This window comes from Stegodyphus dumicola, chromosome 6 (assembly GCF_044657685.1).
Source record: "Stegodyphus dumicola isolate Sdum_Otavi_A_Nest chromosome 6, ASM4465768v1".
Lineage (NCBI taxonomy): Eukaryota > Metazoa > Arthropoda > Arachnida > Araneae > Eresidae > Stegodyphus > Stegodyphus dumicola.
Window position 1 is genome coordinate 34,984,311 of NC_140773.1, and position 22,390 is coordinate 35,006,700.

Below are 22,390 nucleotides of genomic sequence, written 5' to 3' on the forward strand. Positions count from 1 at the left end.
AATAATATGGAAGAGAGAAATCAGAGCGTAGTAATGGATTTTTATCGCATTAAAGCTTTCATTTTTCATTTAAATCATAAATTCCAGTTTGGCGTAATTTACATCCAATTTGATTCTTTCGGCATTATAAAGAATTAAAAACAAAATCTCATAAAATGGATAACTTGCATCCCATTTATTATTCCATTTGAGGATCAAATAAATCCAATTTCAAACATAGAACATCTCTAATAGTATAAACTGATTTTGTGTGATGTTCTTATAGTTTCATTACATTCAACAGCTTTCATTTTTTGCACCGCTAGAAACACTGTTGTTTAATTCTATGTCGGAGCAAATATCTTTTATGTTCATGAACTGAGTTAATGTTATGAAAATAATGTTAAATTATTTTTAAATAATATTAAATTATTTTCATAATGCATTTGTGAATGAAAATTATGAATAAAATCATTATTGTAACAAGTAATATATTAAAATATTTCTTTTGAAATGCTGTATTTTTAATGTGATGAAGCAGATGTTGAGATGTCTAGATGATAGCAGAATAAAGTAGTCTGTCTTAGGTTTATAATGCTTAGAAAATAATGCTATTAAAAGACGCTGGAAAAGTAAAAATACAGAAACACGCGTATTTAAAATTTAATAAATATATACCTCGCAATTTATATTTAAACTGAATAAATGTAATTAACTACCATGTAAGCTGTAACCGTAATTCTACTCTTTTGCTTTTCAGAAAATTCGAGAAAACATAAATTACCAGAACTTTCTCGTGTCCGATTAAAAAGCTTTAAGAAGCCGGAGAGAAATATCTCAGTTCAGTCGTTTACCTAGTTGTTGTTGTTTACTTAGCTGTTGTAATTTTGATATTTGGATTAGCTTTTTCTGAGCTTTGAATTGAGTTCTATTTAACCTTTTAGTAGTTTAAAATATAACTACGGCGTGATATTGCGCTTTTCATTTCTTTAGCTTCATAATATTCAGATATAATTTATTCTTTAAGAGGAATCATTTTAATTTAACACACCTAATGCAGTGCGCCTTTTTAGCTTTTTCAAAATCAAGTTGCGAGTCTGGCTATTTTTCTAGTTAGATTGCCGTAAAAGATTTCACGAGGCTCTCCTTTTCTTGGCACTTTCACATACAAAATATTCACATGAAAATGCAGAAAGAAATAGTTTGCTTTTTACTCAAATATTATTTATTAGGTATACGAGATCTTTTTCTTACAACCTAAAGGAGTATTTCTTAGAACGGTTATCATCAAAGCAGGAACATTATTTTGACAGATTTAATGCTATTGAATAGCGTTACAAATTTGCCTTTGATAGAATATTGCTCATAGAATAATTTATCTTAACTGGTAATATATAACTTAAAAGTCTTTGTCGCCTTTAATATTCTTTACATTTTTTACTTCCTTGTACGAAGTAAAAAGGAAGTATTGTAATCGCGAAAAGTTTCAGGCAGCATATTTCAACGAAAATATCCATTTTGACCGCTATCGAATGTAATTTAACGATGTTTTTGCGTGATATCTGTACGTAAGGACAGAATAAAATACTCTTTTCCTTCAAAAAAATTATAAAACTGCTTTAAAATTAATTTTGAAGAGAATTCCCAGTACGTTTGATGAACAAAATAATGCTTCTTTGATGCTCGATAATTCTCCGTTGGAATTTGTAGAAAATGTTAAATATCTTGGTGTCATTTTTGACCAAAAATTAACATGGAAAAAGCACATTGATTTCATTTCTGATAAATGTGAAAAAATTATTAATGGCTTTCACCGAATTGCCAAAAATACTTTTGGAGTAAGCTACGATGTTAAGAAACTGATGTATAAGCAGTGTATTGTACCTTTCATTTCGAACGGCTGTCGTGCTTGGAGACATGTTCTTGCCAAGAAGGTTAACAAAAGAAATTTAAGAAAGATTCAACGGAGAATTCTTCTTCGTATTATTAGTGGTTATAGAACCTTAAGCTATGAGGCGACTTTTGTTCTTGCAGGAGTTCCGCCTATTGATTTTGAAATTGCATAAAAGAATACTATTTTTGAGTCATTGGCAACTCATGCTTCCGAAGACTGTATTAACGGAATTGTCCCCTTCACTGATCTTCCTCATCCCGTTTCTTTAGAACCCATAAATTTCTGCGATTATAAAGAGACTGCTGAAATAAGTTTTCATGTGGTTTTCATTACAGATGGCAGCAAGATGAACAACAAGGTTGGCCTTGCATTTGTTCTTTTTGAAGGCCATTCCGTGATTTGTTTTCTTAGACACCGTATACGGAATGAATGTACAGTTTTTCAAGCAGAACTTCTGTGCATCTATCTTGCCGTCAAATGGATCCAGGATCATGGGACAACATCCTCAAAGTACCTTATTTGTTCTGATTCTCTTTCTTCTCTTCAACCTTTGAACAGTATTACCAGCTGCGATAAATTAGTTATCGAAACCCTAGTAACTGTTAGTTCACTTAGAATTAGAGGTATTGACATCTGCTTTGCTTACGTGCGTGCACATTATGGTTTCTTCGGAAATGAAAGAGCTGATTTCTTAGCTAAAGATGCCTTAAATTTACCCATTGATATCAACATTAGCATTCCAAAGAGTTATTGGAAGTCCTTTCATTATAAAAAGCTTTTAGTTATGTAGAATGAGGAATAAATTTCATCTTGTAATGCTGAAGTGACCAAAACGTTCCTTCCTTCTATTTACCATAGACTAAATTCCGAGTCTTTCCTCTCTTAAATTTTAAAGTGTCTCAGTTTTTATCTGGTCACGGTAAATTTGCAAGTTATCTGTTTCGTTTTAATCTACGATCAAACAATTTATGTGAATGTTTGAAAAGAGTTCCTCAGGATGTGGAACATTTGATTTTCTCGTGCCCTACATTTGATGCCCTAGATTATGCTTACAGAACGATTTGAAAATGTTCGGAGTGACTTGGTCAGTGAACTGATCTGTTTTCGTGAAGTCCAGACTGCTGTTCTCTGCTTTTGTTCGCTTTATTTATGCATGTAATTTTTAATGTTTATTTATACATGTAACCTTTAATGTTCTAGTTAACTTACTTCTGTAAGCCCCCCAAAAATGATATAAATTTTGTGCATTATGAGTTATAATATGAACGAAATACAGTGGATGGACAAAAATATGGAAACGCCTTGTGAAATGCATGTTTGAAAAGAAAGATTGATTTTAATGAAATATGTAGGTGGCGCTGGCGTTTTTGACTACTGACGCCACCTATACAACTTCGTAAATGTGCTAAACAGTTCAGTTGTTGTCGGAGTACTGTTATGTGAGGTTGTCATTGCATTATGTCAGAGTTAACAGATTTCGAACGTGGGCAAATTGTTGGAGCACGTATAGTAGGTGTTTCCGTAAGCAAGGTAGGCGAGGTGTTTAGTGTTTCAAGAGGTACTGTATCGAAGATTTATTCCGCATATTTGAAAAGCGGAAAAACATCATCTGCTAAATCACAGCGCGGACGAAAGTGTGTCCTGAGTGATCGTGACAGACGATCATTAAGGGCAATTGTGACGAAAAATCAGAAGACCACAGCTGCAAAAGTTACTGCTGAAATGAATGTTGTGTTACCGAACCCTGTGAGTACCAAAACAATTAGAAGGGAGCTTCATAAACAGAGAATTGCTGGCCGTGCTGCAATCGAGAAGCCACTCATCGGTGATGCTAATGCCCGTAACAGGAAAAAGTGGTGTTTAAATCATAAAGCCTGGACTATAGAGCAGTGGAAGCGAGTAATATGGTCTGACGAGTCTTCTTTCACATTGTTTCCCACTTCTGGCCGAGTTTACGTCTGGAGAACGCCATCTCAAGCCTATAATACAGACTGCTTGTTCCCAAGAGTGAAACATGGCGGGGGTTCTGTTGTGGTTTGGGCAGCCATATCGTGGTTCTCTGCTAGCCCCATGATAACTGTGTCAGGGCACATGACTGCCAAGACTTATGTGAACATTTTGGCCGATCAAGTTCATCCCATGGTACAAACTTTGTTCCCCGATGGTGATGGTGTCTTCCAAGACGACAAAGCCCCTGTTCACACAGCTCACATTGTCCAGGATTGGTTTTCTGAGCACGAGGATGAGTTGTCCCATATCCCCTGGCCACCACAGTCACCAGACCTGAATATTATCGAAGCTTTGTGGTCTACATTGGAACGGAAAGTGCGTTCTCGTTATCCACCGCCAACATCGTTATCTGAACTTGCCACCGTTTTGCAGGAAGAATGGTATAATATTCCCTTGGCAAACATACAGGAACTGTATTTATTCATTCCGAGAAGACTGCAAGCTGTTTTGAATGCCAACGGGTTTCCTACACCATATTAAGCAAAGAAACATGTTTTTTTAAAGGTGTTTCCATATTTTTGTCCAACCCCTGTATATACGTTAACTGTTATATAATTATTGGATTATATAACAGTTAACTTAGTTTCCGTTATATAATTATTATATAAGTTAACTGTTATATAATTATTAATACTGTTAAGTGAATCTAGCGCCAAAGTGTCGCTATGGTAAACAAATACTAGAGTGAAATTTAAAGAATGCATTTATTCTATTGTGGTTTATGCGCTGTCGGCGAAGTAGATTTAATTCAATACAATCAGTTTAAATGAAATGCAAGAAAAAATGCATACATTTTAGTATTCCAGTACATGGAAGTTCATGTGGTGTACACACCAGATTTTTTTATTATGTATTCAGAAGGAGAAAAATATATCTCTATATTCTGGTAGCTAATTTTGTTTTAATGTGTATTTTAGATATCATGCATTTTGCACACTTGATTTCGGCTACTTATAGTTTTACCTTAATATTGTTTACCTCGATTTCATTTTTTTTTGCTGTTTATCGCTGTTACTGTGCTGAATTAAATGTAGAATGTGACTACAGTTTGATATTGATTACGTTTTTTAATTTTTATAACGATTAACATTACTTATCAGTAACCTAATACAAGTATTACAGAGGATGTTTACACATTAAAAACAAAATACTGGACCATTTAATTCATTAAAATGTAAAGAGTCATTTCTTAAGTGTTCAATCTCATAGCCTTTTATCTGGACCAGAAGTCTACATCATGATTCTCGTGATAGAAGTTTACATACAACATTTTGAAAGAGGAAATAATTTTAAAGTAGCAGACGATATTTTTCATTTCAAATAACAAACTGTTGCCGAAACATTTTTTTATAAAACATTTTTTTAATTCATTATCGAAATCGGTCTAAGAATGTGTAAACATCCTTCTGTTATAAAATACACGCACGTAAAACGTACATAACAATGATTTTAAGAATATCATTCGAAGTAAGTTAAGCTGCTTGATTTTTCGTTATGTTGAGAAGACAATTTGTTGTTATTTTCAACGTTCACTGTCTACTACGACATAGATTAAAATCATAATCATATTTCTGTGTTGAACCATAGATGTAGATAAGCAATCCATTTTATTTCATATAAATGTTTTTGAATGTTTGGTTGCACGAGTAATCATTAAAGAACAAAAGCAGTATTTTAATACTTTTAAGTTTTTGGATGAAAGTAAAAACCTCATTTTATACGTTCTTTGAAGATTTAAATATAGAGTACAAATAATTTCCTTGATGGAAAACACGCAAAAATGCAGAGAAAAAAAAAAGAAATTCAGAATGGTCTTTTCAAGCCATGTAAATCAATTATCAAATCATATAAATTTTTATCGAAACGATAATTGATTCCTATTTAAGGCTAATTCAAAACCTCTGTTTATGCAAAACAAATCAACACTTATACACAGCTTTTGAAAAAACATATAAAAAGTTTTTTTTTTCCACTATACAGTTTCTTTCTGGTGTGAATGTCGCATTGCTTGGAGTTTCCAAAATTAGCTAGACCGGCTGGGGTTGCTTTCATTATGGCAAAGCACACCAGAATTTTTTACCTAGGAAATGCTTTCATGAAGGATGTTTTAAGGAAAAGGAAAATTGGTTGGTATTCATTTCATACATGGAAAACTTGGAAAATACCTGTGGAAGCAGCCCGTTTGAGGAACTTTGAACCCAGGTCGAACAACCAGTGCTCAGCGCATCTTAACAAGACAATTGAATCGATGCCCAAAATGTGTCAAATACCTGCGAGGAATGCCCTTCAGTTCAAAGAAAGATAGATACCTTTGAATTGGGTGTGAAAGAATCTTTGTCTTGACAAGCTTTCGATGTTGACTAAAGAAGTTAATATTGATGCAGTCTTTATAGGGAAGGAAATGGAGATGAAAATTGTACACTGAGCAAAAAAAAAGGGCTAGTCCTATATCTCCCATTCTACTGGGCAGACTGACGAAATTCAACTTGGGTTTTTCATCTCTCGAAAGCGCGACTTAGGATACGTATTAGATTTATATATAACATTGTTCTAATATAGGTACTTTGACACAAAATCGGACTTTTCCTCAAATAACATACCAATTGTTTTTTGCAAATTTCCATTCTATTACTCAAATTACGCCAAACTATCACGTTTTGTAAAAATCGCACGAGTAGTTTTTAAACAATTAGCTCTCAACATTTTAGTTCCTCAATGTTAATTAAGTTTGGTAATTTATTAATTTTCTTTTTTATTAAACTTATTTGATGCTTCCTTTCACATTTCGAAATGCAGGTTCATTCCAAATAAAATTCACCCATTTTTTATGATTTATATTTAAAATGTGTATATTTAAGTAATTTTCATAATTTTTTAAAAATAATTTTGAAATATAATCCATAACATTTTTACCATATCTTAAAGTAGATCTATTTCTAAGCATACCTGCAAAAAATTACAGTTTTCTATTCAACATTTCCGAAGATTACGTGAATACAGAATTCAATACAGATTGGGGTTGGGCTGGAATAAATAAAGAATATTAATTTTGCAATTAAGTATACTCTGAATGAATTATCAATTAAATACGCTGTTTAGGAAGTAACAAAAGTTAAAAAAAGACGTGGGAATTAAAATACTTCGTTTTTTGTTTTCTTGTGCATGTATCATACATACAAAAAAGCGTCACAGATAATTAATGACTTTTCTTTAAGCTGAATTGGCATGGTTGCTGACTGAGACTTTCACTACTGACACAAGAGGTTAACAATTACACAGATTTACTTCCGTCATTCCAATTGGGCGACACTTGCTCTTAATTCCGACACTGCTTACAATTTATAGCCTCCCAACAAAATGCCATTTACTTCCACTCTTTCCTTAACTTACAGCGGACTTTAAATGACGGCCGTAGAGATCCATTCTTTCTAGCCCTCACCCTGCGAAACCCCTCTGCAGAAGAGTGATGGCATTCGCTCAGACATTTGGATTTAGTTAAGAGAAAAGAAGGAACAGTTGCAATCGGCCAATAAATTCTCTGGGACGCACGAATCCGAATCCGCAGGGGTGCGCCAAAATCACTGCCAGAAGATAGAAAAGGAGAAAAATGTGTTCCATTTGAGACGAAATGACTTCGGAAATTTGCAAGCTGGGGTCATTTACGTGGATCTTTTCCTTGTTGTGCTCTTCTCGTGCATGAATGTTTTCTCGTAAGTTGAGGAACTCTGAGTTTCGAAAGGTAGTTTTAGATAATGCAAATGGTGCGGTCTTTTGCACGAAATGATTTTAAAGTATGTAGAAAAAAAAAAGTTAGATGTTTTAATTCAACTTTTTTTGGAAAAGAAAGATAAAATGATGATCCTTTAAATAAAAAGAAAAATGAAACAAAAAACTATTTTTATCTCTTTAAAAAAAACATTTTTACTATTATAATGGACTTATAAATATTCAACCGTTTCGAAAAATTCGTATTTAAAGTTTTCAAAAATGCATGATACTTATAATATTTTTTTTTATAATCGACACATGTGTTTTGATATTCATATACGTTCATATTCATTCATTCTATGAGTGTGTGTGTGTGTGTATTTAATTATGGCAAAGCACACTAGGGCTAGCTGCCTAAGGGGGGAGGGATGCCTTCGTGGAGGACTTTCTAAGGGAAACTGGCTCGTATACACGTTACACATGGAGAAAACCACGAAAACACCCATGCAGCCAGCCCGTTCGCGGGATTCGAACCTCGGACCGAACTATGCATTTTTAACATTTTCTCTCTGAATTCTTAAGCATATAATTAGACATATTCCAGGATTTATAATATTTCATACTTTCGAAAATTAATATAAGGTGGCGTTTAGTAAAATAAATCTGAAGAATGTTTCACCTTTCATGAAAACAAGACAAGAAGGAAAATTTTATTCAGTGTTTTTTTTTACGCACTAACTCCAGGAGAAAAAAAAAAAAAAACAAAATCTTAAGTGCTAAATAGCAAGTTAGAACGCATGGTCCATGCATATTAAAGTTTTTAGTCCAAAGCAGCAATTTGCCCAGAAGGACTATTAATTTCGTTTCGACATTTTGCGTTGATTCACTATAAATGTAGGTTCACTTTTCAAATTGTTGCCACCAAATATTACAGAACTGCATTACATTTAAAGAAATTAAATAATTAAGAATCTGCATGAATGTATATATGTTTCTCGCATTGTGTTAAAACAACGGTACCTAGAAACATTAAAATTTGAATAACATAATCTTCCATAGAATATGGGCATGTGGTAGCCCTAATTTGAATTTGAAATTTGTTTTATTATTGATTTCATATTTTGTAACACTTCCATGAATTTTTGATTAACAAACTCAACGATTTCAAAGCGAGCAATGGCAACGTCGTACAGAAAAAAAAAAAAAAAAAAAAAAAAAAAAAAAAAAAAAAAATTAATCTCTAACGCATCGGAATCGGAAATTCTAAAGATATGCTTATTTTTAAATTATTTTGCGATATTGCTGTTGAACTGAATTTTATGGTTTAAGTGCGAAGAACGTGATATTTAATAAGTAAAGGTAAAACACAAAGCGTTAAAAAACATCCCTTTAGGCGTAATGTAAAATCTTTCAGATTTTACAAGGAAAAATCTTGACGAATGACAATGAAAAATCTTGATGAATGACAATGAAAAATCTTTCAGATTTTATATTTTTTTTCTGTTACCGTTAATATGTTACCGTTAGTAGAAAAAATGTTTTAATCTAAGCTATCAAAACTGGACTAACCTAAGCTGTTAAAGATTTTTACAAAAGCCACAGGGGAAGACAGATCTCGTCTTCAGAAAGAAGATGAAATAAAATTAATCAGAGCAAATTCAAAGGAGATAGACTTACTGAACCCAAAAAGAAGAATGATGCATAATAGATGGTATAAGTTCTTAACTCTTATCTACCTGAGCCCACCGGTGGCCCAAATCGCTAAACATTAGTAGTTCTGTCGAACCTGCCTGTCGAACGGGCAACGAAAGCCCTGCTGCACCGGCGATTTCGTGGTTTTCCGCATGTGTAGGTTTCATAAGACCCAGTCTCTCATAGAAAGTCGTCCACGTAGGCATCCTTCCCTTAGGCAGATAGCCATGAAAGCTTTGGCATAACTAAGTAAACCAAACAAAACCTGTTTTCGACCTGGGTCTCCTGAATCTCATTTTGCGATTCCGAAGAGTTAACTTATCTCACCATCGCCTGTCTATTCGCTACTTCCTCGTTTCAAATGACATTTCTGCTCCGCACGTATAATATTTCTATTTATAATGAAGAAGATTTCCTCGTATTATTATTCTGATTTTAGGTTTTATATCTTATTTATATGACTAAATATAATTTTGAGTTCTGTGAGCCTCAAAGACGTATTCCTTTGTAAAGAAAAGGCAACTGATATTTCGCTTTACTCAGTTTTAGTTTACAAAAGCTTTCATAGGAATGATTTTATTTCGCGAAGCAAGGTAAGTTTCAGAAATACTTGCAGTTTCCCAGAATTGAGGGATAAATGAGCTTTACATTTTATTGTAATTTCTTATATAAAATTCAGTTACTGCAACATTAAACGGACTGTATGTTTTGCAGTATATATTCTTAAAATTTGTATTATTATTATTTTTTAGTATTTAATTAATTTCTCATAGTTTTTATAATTTATTTGATGTGGGTTTTCATATCCAAAATTTTTCTTTTAAAAGTTTTGAATGATTTAAATTTTTTAGCGAACAATTTCTGGATTGTTGAAAAATACAAGAAAATTGAAATAAATTTTAGTTTAAGACTAATTTAAAAATTAAATATTCCATAGTCAAATGCATAATATTCGAAAATGCATTACTTCATAACTATAGTTTAAAGTCTTATTCTAAATATTTTAAAGCAATATTCTTAAACAGATGCCCGAAATTTATCTTTTTGTTAGACGAAATATTTGATAACATAAATATATTAAGTTATAACGGGAGAAAAAAGTGTAACTCAAAGTATTATGAATATGATTATTATTTACGTTCCGAAACACACAGATGTACAACATGAAATTTGTCTCTTACGGAAAGTATGCAGTATTTCGCATTCAAAAGTCTCTTAACAAAATTCCTTGGGTTTCTTAAGCTATTCTGGATTTTGACATAAAAGTTACTTTAGCATATTTAGACTTTGACTGATTATGTGATATGTAAAATGACACTTAAAGTCTTGAAACCGAGAATAAGACAGTAAGTTAATGTGAATGTCATAGTATTGCACAAAATATTCTTAAAGGAGACGAATGGCTCCAAATTATATGGATTATTCATTGGGTACACTATGTTCTTAAAAGTCTAGACTGACACATAGAATATTTTAGTAGTCTAGACTTAAGGAACGTATACAAAATTGGAATTTCTAACTTTCCAATGACACAGTCTTGGAATAAATGGATTGAGATATTGCATCCCTCTTTCCTTGCAAATACGGTATCTGTTTACACTTTCCAGATCGTGTTGCAAGTGCCGACACCTATTATGCTTAATTTTATCCCACCAATTTCCTTCATAGACTCAAGCATCCGGTTTCGCAGTAGTTTTATTTTTATGTCTGATACAATTTATATGAAATGTATAAAGATTTTTTTGAACTGTATTTCTTGAAATTTAATGAATTTAGGTTGATTGAGGAAAGTAACCGATGTCAGATTGCGAACTTATTTAATAACTCACCTTGTTAAAATTCCTCACTGGAAGGGCTTAAAGAAGCCAGAATTCAGTGAACCATATCTCGCATTTTGCGTATTGAAATATCGCCCAAGTATACGCCTCTCGAAATTATGTGTCGCTTTAGCCTTCTTGGTGCTATAACGATCAGCTGACTTTCATGATGATCAGCTAAAACATTTTCATGCGATGAATCTTTCATTGATGTTTAAATGCTTTTATAACTCAACTGACGCTTATTTTTCCTCCAAACAAAAAGTCTGAAAACATTTGCATTTTTTCTGCAGAATTTTATATCTAAACAAGATATATATATACATATGAAATGTAGAATCTCATACATTATTTGTATGTGATCACTTTATATTCCAAAATTTATTTTATTGTATGTGATAACTTTATATTATTGTATGTGATAACTTTATATTATTGTATGTGATTACAATATTATAAATTATTATACACTATTTAAATTATTGTATGTGAACACTTTATATTCCTGTTGCCGGGGCAACAGGAATGAGACAAATTTTGGAATATAAAGTGATACGTTTATTTTAGCATCCATCTCACAAGCGTTCTTCCTGTACCTCGAGGAGAAGCCCTATTTATAGATATGTGTGCGTCATGGTGCTCATCCAATCAGCGATATTAATTGAAATCATGAGCTGACCCTTTCTTCTCATCAGGAGTGTTCTTAAGGACTTTATGTAATATGACAGATTTATGAGTTTGGCGATTTGGCGGGCGAAAACAGTTTAATATAATTTTATATATTGATAACATAATTTAATCAATTGATTTAAAAATATCATTACAGATATATATATATATATCTGTAATGATATTTTTAAATTATATTATCAATATATAAAATTATATTAACATGTTGGCGCCCGCCAAATATATATAATATATATATATATATATATACACTTTGTCAAAAAATTTTTTAGCGTAAAAGTTTCAATTGTCTGTTTCGGCGAAACGCGTAATGGGGTTAGCTTGATTCGACGTTCAAACAATGAAATTTCCCTTGAAAAGCCTGTTTGGATATCGAATTGGGCTAATTTACCATTTTCCGCTTACTTTTTAACTTTTTCTGTTATTTAATTTTATTGTATTTATGTTTTACATGTCTAATGATTTGCTTTTCATGTGTATTGATTTTTGAAAACGTCTTTAACCTTTTGGAGCGGCAGCTCTTGGTAACTTTTAGGCGAGCTTTCTACAATTTATATATATATATATATATATATATATATATATATATATATGTATATACTAAAAATTCTGTTATTCATTTCATGTCTTAATTAAAACTATGTTCATATGAATTGCAACAAAATTTAGCTTTTTACTTGTCAAATGGAAAAAAAAAAAGGGGGGGATTTTTACGGATTTTTTCCCTCCGGGGGTTTCGAATCTTTTAAATAGCTGAAACTTACCGCTTTCCCCAAGGTAATCACATACGAAAAAAACAAGTATTTAAATATTAACAAAATAGAAGGTAAAAGTAGTTTTATTCAAAACATTGAGGGTGCTAAAACAAGATGTGAATCCATTTTTGCAAGAATCGTAATGTAGCGTCAATAGGCTATTTTGAAGCAAGAGATGTGAAAAATGTGCAATATCTGAGCCCAGACTCGAACTTGGACCTCTCGGATATACACAGAGTGAGCTAATGTCACACTATGAAGGCATGTAGAAGGTGGAAAAAATACATCCCCTTTTAAAGGGCGAAGAGTAGAGGACCCAATCACCAAATCCTGGTAGTTACGAACTGTCGTGCACCATCTTTTAGTTTGGGTGCCACTTGCAGCGTTTTTGATGTTGAAGAAGCGAAATATGTGCATAGCCCTGGTCGGGACTCGAACCCTCTACCTCTCGAATACACGTCGAGTATGCTTCCTATTACACCACGAAGCAAGCAGAAGGGAGGAAAAAATACCTTATAACAGCTGTTCTAAACCTTTCCACTAACACAGGGTTTCTTAAATTTTTTTCAGTCGCGACCCCTTATTATCACTGAGATTTTTTCGTGACCCCCAGGACCCCATAAGTATTCAAACCGATACGCGTGAGTGAAAGTATCGATTTTTTAACTTGTACTCTAATATACTATTGCAGTTTTAAGGTCATTAACTTTAATTTCTAATTTTAAGGCATAGAACAATGTGAAATTTTTAAATAAGTAACTGACGAAATGACAGAGTCACGTGCAAAACAAGGAAAACGAGCGTTTATATTATAAAAAGAAATGCGTCGAAACGTTTTCGTTTTTTTCTTTGTCTGTATTGTCTTATCTTTATCTATTTTCAGATACATTGTGTAAAATTATATGGTAATTGTAAAATTATTATTTTAAGTTAAAGATATAACAAAACTGCTAAAATTGTTGGCGACCCCTGCTGCAGGTCACGCGACATCTTTGGAGTCGCGACCCACAGTTTAAGAAACCGTGGACTAACGCGTACCATCTAAACAAAAATTGAAAAACTTTAGTACAACCACTACATTTTGTAATCCTTATTTTTCAGTTTCTCAATAGAAATATTAAAATACATATATATATTGCCCTTAGCACAACTTATTGGCTATCTGTATTAAATATGCACGCATAAAAATATTAAATTAAAATTAGTTGCTATTTTAATTATGAAAATTTAAGTTATAATATTTTAATTCTAAAGTTTAGTGTGAAATTTGGTACTGTTCAAAACAGGTCTTTATGTCTGGTCTTATTTAACTTAGCTTATTTAACTTAACTTAGCTTTAACCGTAAATTGGGAACCACTTTTAATTTTGTTCTGTACTTATTTTCAAATATAACATGGAAGAAAGTCAACTAGGTTGTGCAAAAAGGCAATAAAATTTTAATAACTATATTTGAAATGTCTTTAAATTCCTTTTTTCGCCTTACCCAAAAGTTAACAAGTGTGTTATTTTTGAAATTTTCACTTAGAGTTCTATCATAGGAAATTTCTTTCAATTCCTATTTTTGTTCACGGGGAAAAATTTCGGGTATGTTTTAACAAAATGGATTTCTAATCCTATTTTCTCTTTCAAAATCCACGGGAAAATTATTTATCAGTGAAAAACAATGGATTTTCATTGTTGGATGCTAATTTTTTTTATTTTCAAATTATTTTCTGTTAGAAAACTTTCGAAAGTGGTAAAAAGGCCTACACTATTATTATTTAATTCTTTGATAATTAGCTTGAGTTTTGTTTATCATTTTATTTATTTTATCTTTAATTGTAAGCAAATTAAGCATTTGCCCTTGTAATCCTAAATTTAATTCATTTTGCTTTCCAAAAATATCAACTAAAGATGCTAAACATGCAAACACTCTAGGGCACGGAGAATAAAATAGATGATTTGATTAGACAAAACAGTTCCTTGAGACGTAACTAGAAAAGAAACTATTTCTAAAGTGCTGGAACTACGGTGTTGATTTGACTTGTGTTTGACAGTATTTGAAATTACTATTGCGATTCTTGTTTATGTTGTTTGTTATTGTAATGTAATGTTTATTATTGCATTGATTGCATTATTGTATTATCACAAAGTCGAGATAACGTTTTCTTTCCCTAAAATGTGTTTTGAAAAACTTATTCTTTTTATTTGCACAGTTTAATATTTACAAAGAATAATAAAATTCCTTCGCATAGCCGAATGGTGACAGCCGAAAACATCGCGGAGAAAACAATGCAAGGCACATCGTGGTACAAAACATCGTAGAAGAAAACTTCGCAGTGTGTGTACACGTGAAACAGGAAACCGTGTATGTTATTGGTTTGCCGTTTAAACATCAACCAGAACGCGATCGGTTGCAGCTGAACTGGATATTGTCATAAAATGATATGGAGGGTTCTGCTTGTAGAAAACATGCATTCTCTCCACGTGCAGAACGTCCAACTTCGACTGCTCCCTTCGAGTAGAGTTCGTGAACTGAATGCTTGATCCACACAGAATGAGTCACAGTTTCCTGCCATTGTTTCATTCGTAGATGGAGCCTGCTTTACGAGAAAAGGCATGGTAATCATACACCACGCGTATATGTGGTTGTCTGAACATCCCTACAGCACTGTCTCCTCGAAAGTACAACATAAGTTGGGTATTAATATCTGAGCAGGAATTTTCGAAGATCATCTGTTAGGACCGTACCTTCTGCCCGAAGGCATCAATGGCGAAAATTACTTTGTTTTCGTACAGCACTTCCTCCCGGATTTGATGCAGGGAATACTTGTTACTATGAACCAGATTATGTGGTTCATGCACGATAGTGCACCAGCACATTTTACAACTGACGTGCGTAACTACCTCGATGCTACATATCTCGGGATGTTTAGTGGACGCGGAGGATCCGTTGCTTGGTCTCCACGCTAACCGGACCTCAATCTTTTGGATTTTGTCTTCTGGCCGCCTGAAATGGCTGTATAAACGCCTGAAGGATCGGACAGCATAGATCGACGCCCCTTTAGCAGACATCGCCAGTGCACCGGGTATGTTTGAACGTGAACAGCAGTTTTTCATGCGTCCGTGTCGGCTGTGCAATGGTCCTCGCGACTGCACCTTCAAACAATTCCTGTCAAACTTTCTCGTTATATCCTTTCTGACGTTGAACTGTGGTGCACTGTAATCTTGATTTGTGTCATAATTTATTTTCTATATATTGTTGGCCACTTTTGTTCTATTCGACGACACACCCTTTATTATTATTTTTGCAATTTTCTCTAACTAAACAAAAAAGTTTCTTCTCCACCGCAGTGCACCAAATCCTCGCATTTGTTTGGCCATTGTCTTCATCAGGCTCAGAGTCTCGACGTCTATTTTTACTTATTGCACACACTAAATGTGGTTTGCGACACCATGTTCTATGGCAATGTTTCATCCTCTTGATGTCTAATACCACCCCTCTGAATTTTTCGATCGAGTTTGGAAACAACTTGCACAGTATGCACATTTTTGTATTCGGACAACACTGTGTTCTATAAAGTACTATATTTTTTTTTTCATCGCTTATTTACTTTTGTTTGGTAATAAAGTGCCTTAAAAATAAAGGATCGTAATATTTCACCAAATAAAAATTACATTAATGTTTTAAAAACATGGAGTATTTTAAATTCCTTCCTTCTCAAATGAATAATTCATTTAGTAAAATATAAAATATAATTCAGAACATTTGCAAAGTTTTGTGCGTAAGTACTAAACTACGAGCATTATTTCAATGTGCATTTCTGGGGAGCTCGTTTGTTAGAAGGTTATTCAGCTGCTGAAAAGGTAATACTTATAAATTTCGGAGCGAATGAAACTGCGTACCAGAAAGCTTTCCTAGAAATGGAAAGTTTGAGCAATATGTTGATTTGTTAATTAGTAAAGTTCATACCTATGAGTCATTTTTGGTGCAATACGTTGATTTCTAATTACTAAAGTTCATACTTATGAGTCATTTTTGGTGCAATATGCTAAATTACTGTCGAATGAAAAAAATCTGCTAAAAGATGAGAAGGGTGAAGCTCAAGGAATTCGTATTTTACTTAGAAATAGAAAAAATTTCAGCAAAATTACTTTCTTTCAGACATATGTTTTCAAACGTTTGCTGTTCTGAATATGCTAAAAATTGCTCGTTATAGCGTAGATCGGAAAGATAATGAAAAGCTTCTAGGCAAAGAAGAAAAGAGGGAGAATATTAAGTTCGGAACCGTTTTCCCAGGTCTATTCAGTTTTTCGCATTTTCCTTAAATTATTTAGATTCATAAACGTGGTATATACTTTTTATATTGCTTAACTATTTTATAATAATTCCTATGTCAAAAGGCAGTAGATAGTTTAGCAGAGAGCATTTGAATATAGTATCTTGTCTTTTTTTGGATCTTTATTTTCTGGTTTGCTTAAGAATTTCATTTTTCACGTGGTTGAACACAATTTCGGTTTTAGAAAATGTATTAACGAACACTTAATGGAAAAAAATGAATTTTATTTTTGAAAAATATGGGAAAAACTTCTGAATTATTAAGAATAAATATTAGAGAGCGATAGAAGGAGTTTTAAAAGGAAATAAAGTCGCACGTATAACTGTGCTAATTGACATATCAGCGTTTGTCTTATTAAATGCCTAATTAAGTTTAAAATGAAAGTGTATAAAGGCAGAAGACCGATATATACGAGCAAACACAAATATAAATTTTTAGTAATATTATATTTTCATAAGCGAGAAATTTAAATGCTTAAATAAGTTGAAAATTAAAATCCATCGTTTCAAACTAATGAAATTTCTTTAAATGCTATGGGAAGATCATTAATTCTGATAGCGTTAACTTCCTAAAGCTGTAACTTAAATTCATCCGCTTTACTTCTGGATATTCCTGAATTCTTCATAATTTTACATTGTGATTATGTTTTACCTTTCATTTCAGGTTTAATAAAACTGTAGCAAAGGTTGGAAAGTACAGGAATGAAAAACCTCAAGTAATAAATATATTGAATTTAACAGTTTAATAGATATATACTTTCTGCTTTTCCGAAATATAAAACTGAATAATTTACAAATCAAACGAAACGTAATTAACATTAAACTAGTTTTAAGTTAAACTTAATGTAATAAGGAGTAGATAGCAGTAGGGAGTATGTATGATACAAATTATCTTGTAAGGATTTATTTATTTTTATGACCAGTTATTTTATATTAAGTTGCTTACTATGATTCTCCCTTTCCGTTCTCCCACCAGAATGCTAATTTTTAGTTCGCGCGTATTCAAATGAGGTAGAAAGAGGTAATATATAAAGGAAACTTTAGACTGTTTAATCAGAGCGTGTTCCGACTGTTGAAGCCACGCTACTAGTTTCATTTCTAAGCTAGTAGTTTGTATTCGGCGTTGCGTTGTTTTTTCTAATAGTGTTTGCCACGCCGTATAGGCTTGAGCCAACTTGCTGTCTATTTATAAATGTGTGGCCCTTGGAGTAACGAACGATTTAACGTAGTTTTAAATTTGAATTCATTATCTTTTGACTTAAGCTATAAATGTTGACTGCTTTGTAAGCACAAGAAGTGCCTTTTATTAAATTATTTGAGTTCTAAATAAAAGGATCTTTTACCTACTTCTTAAGATCTGTTTCATCTTAGACATGGCGGTCACTTACGTATCTATTCAAAGATTCATAAGATTTAACACTTAGGCACAATTCCTACATTCTCATTTATCGCCAGGAAAATGATGTATTTTTGGAATTTTTTAAATTTTAGTTATTACTTAAGGTTCAGTGTTCTTTATTCTTGGACAGAAATTAAGAAGAATTTAAAGCGAGTTTTCATTTCGAAAAATTTCTATTTAAGGAATAAAATGATAAGTGGTAACACATATAGCAGGTAAGTAACCAATAATTTCATAATACGCACACACTTCTTGTTATTCTTATCAAATTCGTTGACCAGTGCTTCAGTGGGTAAACTGGATAACTCTAAGAAAGTAAATTGCATTTTATTCACTCTGTAAGTCCCAGTTTTCTAACGTGATTCAATTAGAAATTACCATTTGAGTGTTTAAATATCACTCAGTATCTTTAAAAAACACACTCCATGAAGCATCGTTCCTTAGAAGGACAATCCTCAGGTGCTTTGCTGTTGCAAACATCGAATCATATCAGTATTAGGCAGTGGCTAGATCATATCAGTATTAGGCAGTGGCTAAATCATATCAGTATTAGGCAGTGGCTTGGTGTGTGTTAACAAAACATCGGAGGCCTCGAGATAAGCTGAAACCAAGGTAAGTGAAATCTCCCATGTCCGATTCGGTTTATCTTAGACCAGCCGATATTTTCTAAGGAACTGGGTTATATTACCACAGAGTATATTAATTCTGCCTGTCTAAAAGGAAAATTTCATAAGAGACCGTAGCTCGTGTTTAAGTCATATATGGGGCAAAAGGACGAGAAAGCATATCCAACCAGTTTGTTAGCATGGATTTGAAGAACCAGGGTTGAATTACCAGCTTTCAGCAATATTATCCGTTTAGCCACTGGTAAGCTGTTCCTTTACAGAATTATACATAGATAGAACAGCGATGATATTAACTCCAGTATAGCATAAGTATAAGTCTAATTGTTTCTGAATCGCAATAGCTATTCGAAATTCGAAGCTTGATTAGCAGAGTAAACATTGCTAAACACATGCAAAAGGTAATGAATTTGAAAAAGACAATAGCATCTTGTCTGTGAATTCCCTATTCTTCTGTAACGCACACATAGATTCTTCGATAATACTTCTTGGTGTAAAATGGTTACTAAAAATTTAATGGCTTATGAAAATAAATTTGGAGCCTATCTAATGTCTCTCTTCCCTGTTCCACTGTGCTTAGATATTTGCTATTCAAATCTAGTAAGATGCTGTCATGCAATAGGATGAAAATATTCGGGTGAAAAAATAAAAGAGCAATTGATTCTTTGCCCTAGATAGCCTCTTGACTCAGTCCCTCAAATCGATATCGCTTAATGACTCTAGGGAGAAAACAGACACTTTATTTTCACCCTCAAATGATCCGAAGGAAAATGGACGAATGCATAATTTGAAATGACGTCTTTCTGCGGAGGATGTGAAATTAAAATGGTAACGGCAGAGACCGCGGGCATTAGATGCTTGAGAGTATTAATTCCTTCTTTTTGGTAAAATGCATTTGCAAGTTTTTTTTTAATATCGTTTTGGGAGTTACAGGGTTACATTAAGAAAGCTTTTAGACGGTCACTGGGAATATTTTTTGTGGTAGAGCTGCATTTATTGCTGTTTCTAAAACGTGTTTATAAATAACAGGATCAATGCGATTTTTATTTATGAATTAAAAAATATTAATGATTTTTTTAGAGAGCATTAGATTTTAAAAGAAAGAAATGTGGCAAATCAATTGTGCACTTACTGAGATTCAAACCAAGGAAATTCCAATTTGTCTTATCAGGTTCAGTGTTCCGCCTTACTTTCTTTGGGAACATGCAAGGACCTGACTCGGAGCAGGGAGCTTACTAAAGCTATGTTCAATAAATGTGGAAAGTAGACAAGATACACAGGAAGAGTATACGAAACCCTTTATTTTTCACTCTTTACAATAATTTCCGTACTTCGGAATACAGAGACCAACTACTTGTGGTCTGAACGTAAGAATATAAAAATATTTGACTAAGCTCTAACTTAACTTTGGAATAATAAAGAAGGGCCCACGTGGAAGATTGGCCGGTTTATTAACAGGAAGCCGTATGTAGTACAGAGAACTATTAACACTACAATACGTTTAAAATTATCACGAGGATTAAACCTCTGGCCTGGAAGGCAACCAGCAACCGAGTAAAACTGCTAAGGTAAGCGGCCTGCTTCGACTAACTCCTTCCTGTCTCGCGCTTGGCAAAAAGCCACAACTTAAGTACTTGGCGTTCGCCAGACAAATTTGCATAAATAAGTTAAAGCTTTTAATTCTGGCCGGAAGCAGAAAATAAGAAGTGATAGTAAAGATTTAAAATAAAAATAAACGTTAGTAAAACTTAAAAGAAGATCCTTACAGTCTGATTGATAATCTTAGCCCTTTGTACTACAACTATAGGAATGGGTAAAAGACTATTTTTATTGCTACCTTCCTCCATAACTATTTCGCTTTAAAACTGGAGTTCCTTACAAACTAACCGTTTCTTTTTAAATCTAGAGCTTATTTCTAAAAGAAACTTACTGATTGTGGGTCTATAATGAGTATTAGAAGATTATAAGATAGCATTCCGGTTTCAAATATTAAAAAAGGTATATCTATTTCATATTTACAAATATTTTGGTACAAAAAGTATGTTTTTCATCTCCGGAATCAATAAAATACAATGCGAATGTAATGTAATGAAAGCATTTTTAGTTTGGGATTATAGAAATATATGCGTGTACGAAACAGTTTGTATACTCACTGAATAGAACTACCATATTTCGAAAAGAATTTATATTGTTGTGAAGTAAACATCAAAGTTTATTTCTAAGAAGAGCTTGGATATACTTTGAAATATGGTTTAGTAACAGAAATTCGAAACTTATAAAACTTAAAAGGCAACATTTTCTTTAAAAATCTCAAATATACTGCATATTTTGCTTGTTATAGAAATCTTTAAATCTATAAAGTACCTTTTTAAGTAGGAAAAAGGCATGGTGAATGCAGAACAAAAAGTATTTTATTTTCAAAATACTGAAATATTGTATATGATTATTAAGAACATTTTATGTTAGTATTCACTTTCACTAATATTATTCTGTAGAAGAAAAATGCTCATTTTGAAAAATTCTGTAGAAGAAAAACTTTGCCCATTTCTAATTACGAAAGAGCAGTGGAAATAATTGGACAAAACGTTAACGTTAGAGTTAAAATACATGAACTTAACTGTTAAATTAGATTTGTCTTCCTATTTTTCTTCAAGGCTAGTGGGTGTTTTTTCATTAAATTTTAATATCTATGTTTCTAAAATTAAAAGATGTATGTCTCCCGCTTTTCAAAAGTTAGAAAATTACGAAACGAAATTAATGAAAACTTGATGCTTAAAGAGAAGGAACAAATCTGATTCAAAGTATTAATGACTGACTGCATTTTTAATTATGACTTTATTTATTTATTTTTTATTTTTTATTTATTTATTTATTTATTTATTTATTTATTTATTTTTTTTTTTTTTATTTTTTTTTTATTTTTTTTTTTGAAACTGAAACATTGAAGTAAGTTCAATAAATTTAGGACAGAATTTGATTTTCTTTCATTGTTTTCATTCATTTCATTAACAGAACAATAAAAATTAAATGAAATTCAATCAAACTTAAGTGTCTCTTACGAAAAGATATTTTTTACTTGTATAAGTTTATAGAGTCTCATTTGTTTTGGTAACATTTACTAATACTCCTATATAAACTTAAGCAACTTATCGCTATGTCTAGATAAGCAAACTGAAACATACTAACGATGTAACAGACCCTTTTCGTAAGAACTCAATAGGTAGAATAGAAGCACTCTCGGTGCTTACAAATCAGCCATCATTTACGGCCGGAACTCAAACGTATAAATTTAATTACAGCTAAATCTAAGTCTTTATCACCCAAAAGCCATGCAGAGATCTCTAAATGCGTTTTAAGTAATCGTCTAATGCGTCTCTAAAGTTGTTAACCCACTCAGGTGTGATAGCGTAATCTGCAAGAATAGCGCAACGCCGTAGATGCGAATGCTTATCGTAGAGCAACTAGTAATGTGAACTTCAGCAGGTAGAACACAGTCTGACTAAG